The sequence below is a fragment of the Brienomyrus brachyistius genome, chromosome 3, assembly GCF_023856365.1.
Source record: "Brienomyrus brachyistius isolate T26 chromosome 3, BBRACH_0.4, whole genome shotgun sequence".
Taxonomy (NCBI): domain Eukaryota; kingdom Metazoa; phylum Chordata; class Actinopteri; order Osteoglossiformes; family Mormyridae; genus Brienomyrus; species Brienomyrus brachyistius.
The window spans coordinates 29,735,480-29,741,479 of NC_064535.1; the positions used below are offsets into that span (position 1 = coordinate 29,735,480).

At 41.5% G+C, this 6,000-nt stretch overlaps 1 long non-coding RNA gene across 1 annotated transcript; it reads left to right on the forward strand.

Annotated features, from left to right (window-relative positions):
* The first annotated feature begins 2,236 nt into the window (after positions 1–2,236).
* On the forward strand, positions 2,237–2,867 carry LOC125738541 (uncharacterized). Its single transcript, XR_007396856.1, has 3 exons — positions 2,237–2,255; positions 2,436–2,491; positions 2,630–2,867. It is a non-coding gene; the product is annotated as an uncharacterized LOC125738541 (long non-coding RNA).
* Positions 2,868–6,000: the final 3,133 nt, after the last annotated feature.

A 6,000-nucleotide genomic window follows, 5' to 3' on the forward strand; every position in this document is an offset into this window, starting at 1 on the left:
GGCAGCCTTCCAAAAGAGGGCCTTTCCTGTTCCCTTGGTGAATTAGAAAACCAGTGGAGAGAGCTCTCCTGTTGCAGTTTCACAGAGATGAACAACATGGAGAACTTTGGATTGAGGTTTTGCAGTAAGAGGGTGCTGAAGGAAAAAGGTGTTTCAAAGACATTGGTCTGCCTGTACTGCCGATTTTGTCTCTGCCCATTTCAGATGTCCAGATGTTTATTAATGTGACATTCCTTAAATATAACCACCGAAACAGAACGGTTGTAAATTTGCTGTCCAGTTTGGTAGATGTACAACTTGGACTGCAAAGAGATGGACTGACGCAGAGGTGGAGCTGTGGATAGGCCTGGGTGGGATTGACAGCTGGGCCCACCCATTCAGATTAATGAAATTACATTTTTTGTATATAAATTACCGGCTTCTAACTCTGTTCCTATACATCACTGTTGTTACTGTGGCAAGTATGACAGAATGTGTGAGCTCCCTCTAGTGGTGCTCTAGGTAGAACACCACAGTCGTGGGTGTATTATTGTTGCAGTCACCATGTTGTAAATATATAAGCCAATTTAAGAAAATTTGGGGTAATGAGCTTCATTCAGACCCTCCCAAATTTAATACAAGTCCATCCATCAGCCACTTTTCCATATTTAAAGGCTGCAGGAGGATGCTCACATGAAAAAAAAGACTAATTCATTTCTTTATCCAAAACTATTTCTTTCCTCATTCATTAAAACGATAAGAGCTTTAACTTGTGCGTGCATTGCTTCATTTTAAGCAGCATTATGGAGTATCGTTCAAGATAGAAAAGTCTGATTTTCGGCATCTTTTACTCCTGGTTTGGGCTATAAAATTGGAAGTTGGAGTTGCCAAAACCTGAATGTGCAGGGTCTGTGCTGTTCTCATCTGTGGACAGTGTGTGGGTTTGTGGGTCAGGCATAAATTTGGGGGGAGGGGCTCCCTCCAGCATTAAAATAGGGAGAAATCCCCCAAAATAATATAATTCTTCATATTCAAAAAAAGTACAGATAAAATGAATCAATCTCAACAGTTAATTTAAAGTTTTTTCACTCCAAGCACACCTACCCTTCCCGAAAATGGTTTCGTCTAAAGACCTGCTCTGGGGTACGTTTCCTATACCACGATGCACATTAGCAAAAGACAAATATATGTTAGGAAAATATATAGCAAGAAATCAAAGAAAAAAGATACATTCTGTGGGCCATGGCTGCTGCCGCATGGCAGAGGGTGTGAGGGGGAAGTGCAGGGACAATGTCGGCATCACCAAAAGGAGGGCTGCAGCTCTTTGGAGGGAGCAGGTGAGGAGGGCTGGGGGGAGCACCAGTCTGCATCCTCTCACTCCTGGGGAGGACCGAGTATTGGCCATCCTAGATCTCAGAAGCACTTGAGGGAGTCCCGGGGTGCATAAATCTCTGTAGTCTACCCACCTCCCAGACATCTATGCTTTCTACTCCCCAGCCACTTCCTCTTGGCCCACCAACATTTGGCCCCCTGTAGTGTGTTCACCAGGGTTCCTCAATATGTGGCACCTCCACACCTGTCTCCTCTACATCAGCCATCCCTTGTGTGGGCCTCTCTACATCAGGCCCCCTTTGACGTGGCCCTCAGTCCCTCAGGGCGACACTGTCCCCTGAGTCCCCAGAATCCCTTTCAGTCTGGGAGATCACCTAACCCACCCATCCTGCTGCCTAATGCCGGTGTTGTGCTGTAAACTGTCCCCCTGCCACGGAATGTAATCTCTCATTTTAAAGGCAATGTCGCTTCGCTTCTCCTGCGCGGCAGCAGCGTCCGCTCACTGTAACATCAGTTGTCTTGTTTAAGCAGACTAAAAACTCACATTTCTCATTTATTATGATATTTTACAGTCAAAGTTAAGATTAACATCCTCCTGTAAAACGTCGCAAATGTGACACTAACTACTATTTCATTTAAATGCGACAGTAATGCATTTCTTTTCGACACTCGTTCATGTAAATACAGTCGCCTTCAGTCTCTAGAAGCGATTCATCTACTTGAGTAATATTTTTAATACTTTGTTGAATTAATTCTGTGTAACAAAGTTGTTTTGATATGCATAATTACTAAAAATTCCTTATATTTATTAAAATCCTGGTAAAATGAATAGGAGAGGGAGTAAGGAGAATTCCCAGAAGTCCCTGCTTCATGGTGCCTCCCACTGGTAAAAAGGGGGCGTGACGTGTTTCCTCTTCCTCTTTCCCTGTCTCTTCGAGGAAGAGGTAACATGGCTCTCTCATTAATCCAATTAAATAGAAAATAATCCTTTTATTATTATATAAAATTCCTGTAATAAAAGTTTAAACATATCATTATTAATATATATCAAGCAATATTTTAATGTATGAACTTCATTTGGTTTGATGTGTTTTTCTTTTTATTGTCGGGGTGCACATGGGCAGAATGTTGAGCTGCTACATGCTGCTAGAGGAATTAATACTTTGCTCTTCATTACCAGGTATGTTTAGTTTGTTTTATTTTGTTATATTGATGTATATTTTTTTTCATTTTTTCCTCTTTCCCTGTCTCTTCGAGGAAGAGAATGTTGAGCTGCTACATGCTGCTGGGGAATTAATACTTTGCTCTTCATTACCAGAGAGGAAAAGACACGTGCCAATAAAGGGACGTCGGATCCCGAGTCCAGAGGAAGCCACGCGGTGTCGTCTCTCCCTCTCCCGCACCCACACACCACACACAACAAAAAAAATACACAACGCAGAGTGAGAGCATCAGCTCTCGGACTTTAACCGGGACTATGTTTTAACTGGACTCGCTTGGCGCGATCGGGCTGTAAACAAAGACCCAAACGAGACCGGTTACATTTTCTGCCTCAATTTTTTTGCTATTCTGTCTTCTTTTCATACCTATAATGCGACGATTAGCTTCATACTGGGCACCGACACACCTGGAAATTACGTAACATCGAACCAAATGCCAAAAGTAATCAGAAGTTAGCACGCTGCCCAGAATGCACAGATAACAAGCTGCACTGCAAGTCGTCCAGCCACAACGTCACCCACCCACTCGTCTACCATCTATAATACAGATAAATTACATGTGCTTCGTATTTCTGCAGATGATATTATTTTGAACTGGACCATAAAGAAAATATTCTTGGCCTGGAGGGAGGAGGTGCTGGGCTATTTTATAGGAGGCTACTCTTTCTTAATAACCCCATTTTTAATTCCGAACAATAAGATTAATACGATGGGGTGACATGGTGGTGCAGTGGTTAGCACTGTTGCCTCACTCCTGGGTCAGATGTGTGTGGAGTTTGCATGTTCTCCTCATGTCGTCGTGCGGTTTCCTCTTGGTTTTCCGGTTTCCCCCCACAGTCCAAAAACATGCTGAGGCTAATTGGAGTTGCTAAATTGCCTGTAGGTGTGCATGTGTGAGTGAATGGTATGTGAGTGTGCCCTGCGATAGGCTGGCCCTCCATCCTGGGTTGTTCCCTGCCTCGTGCCCATAGCTTTTGTGATAGGCTCCGGACCTCTGCGACCCAGTAGGATAAGAGGTTTGGAAAATGGATGGATGGATGGATGGATGGATTAAACTAAAGAGCAATCTAAATTAGGTGACTGTCCAGTAAGAGGATTTAACTTTTTTTACCTCAAAATATTTTTACTCCAAAGCGTCAAAAAGAGTTAAAAAAGTGGATTTCATCTTCCAAAAGTCTGAAGGTGTTAATCAATACAATAAAAAAAGAAATGTATAAATGATGTATAGCCTTTAGCTACAGTGCTTTTTGTTATACAGGTATATTTGGTTTTACAAAAAGAACATTTACTTCTACACTATACAGTCAATTAAAGTACCTTCTGCATCCTTGAGATAGACTCTCCAGAAGGTAATTACCATTTCTTTAGCAACTCTCTTGTTGCTACCTTCTGGAGACAGAAGAATGCTGAAAATATCTTCCATCTGGTCAGCAGTCATTGTGATTGGCTTAAAGCAGAACAGGGGGCGAAAGCTATCTGGATACTTTCGGATTTGCTCCAGAACCCCTAGAGTTTTTAGTCCTTCACAGAATCTGCAAAAAAAAAAAACATAGAATAGAAATCATTTAGCAGAATATAGTCAGTGTTTCTAACTGACTTATGAATTATCAATGTGTTACTGGTTACTTTATTAGTTTATATTCAAAGAAATAATAGAATTTGCAACTTGATCCATGTTGGTCAAAGGGTAAAATTCTGATCCTAACTAACATGCATGTAAACAGAACACAGAATACCTCTGAAATGGACCCTGACCCCTGTGGATGACCTGAAACGTGACAATGTCATGTTCTAGCAGATTCCTGTCTCTTATTGACCGGATAGGCCTCAGACAACCTGCATTGTCCATGAAGTCAAGCAGAGGTGCCTTTCTCAAGGCTCCTCCTTGAGAAAGACTTGAGAAAGACTTCTCAAGGTCCTCCAGAGTTGTATTTTCAGATACCTGCCATCAAAATGGACTGTTATTGAGGCTACTTGAATTATAACTTATTAGTAAGAACCCATATACCCATATCTTGTTTGAAGCCTTTCGATTGCAGCATTAAAATTAGGCAGCATTCTGCAGGTAAAGGAGCAATATTTGCTGGCAGAAACATGGGACGATTAATCTGTGCAGTAGGCACAACGTGAAGAGAGGAAAATTTGTTGATCAGGCAAGATGCAATTAGTAACTGGAGGCTGACGTCCTCTCTGAGGCAAATTACGTTTATTCATAAACCGAATTTCTCAAAGGCATCTAGATATTCATGGCGTATCGACGTCTGCTCCTCTCTCGGTGCAACACTCAATAAATCCTTAATTAAAATCAAAAGGCTGTCTATATTGTTTGACACCATTAGATTGCAGCATATTTGTGTTTTTTTCTCCTTCCCCACCAAATCAGAAGTCAGAGGGCCGCTTGTGTAGTATCCAGATTCAGTCTTTATTGCAACAATGAAGTTACAACCAAGACTGGACACTTAAGTGTGTCCAATACTGTTGTACACCAATTTTTATTCAAGTTCTTATCATTTAACAATATCTCCTTACTTAAGCATCATCATTCCTTCAGCCATTCACAATCATTGTTTTTTCCCTTAATCCACACCCCTAGGTGATAAGTTTGTCTGTCATTTCTTTTACCGTTTGGTCCCTCGGCCGAACATAATGGTGGCGCGACCATCTCCACTTTTTTTAAAATGCTCAGCCGTGAACTTCTGGTGAACTCAAGCGAATCCCTTCCTTCAGTAATAACCTTGGCAGTTTCAGCCTTTTATACATTGTCTAACTAGAAGGTTGACAATGTATTTGTCCTTTAACATAGTGATAAAATATACGCTAATAAAAATGAATATTCAAAGATTCAGGACTAACATAAAGCTAACAGAAACTCAGACTAACAAAAGGTGCAAATACATACTCAGTTGATTACATTGTGTTGATTATATTATGTTTATATTGTAATGATTACATCATGGATATTTGGCATACTTTTTAATAAAATCATAATTCTTATATTCTACGTTATATAGTGCTAAATAATATTCCATATATTTCCCCCCTTTGGGTCTCCAAGGAGTCCCACACACAATCCTGTCCATCCAGCCTAGGAGGGAGGGCAAAAACCCTATGACCCAGGGAAATTCCTCTCCCAGCCCGCCACAGGCACGGCCCCCCTTCGGGGTCCATGGCAGGCATGGCTCACAAACTACTAAGACTGAGAATCAACCAACAGCAGCACAGAGGGTACATCAGGAAGGGAGGGGAGGATTGCCATACAATGACCTCCCCTGGATATATTGCATATATAGCTTCCCCAGAAGATGCCTACCTCCTCTGGCCCATCATTCATAAAACACTCATAAATAAGTGCCTTGAAAAAAACTCAATTTGTTCACCATAATATCTTGCTGACCTCCTTCCCAGGGCTTAAACTGCCCACAATGCTTTTCCACCCTGTATGCATATTTAGTATTTCCCTGATATATCA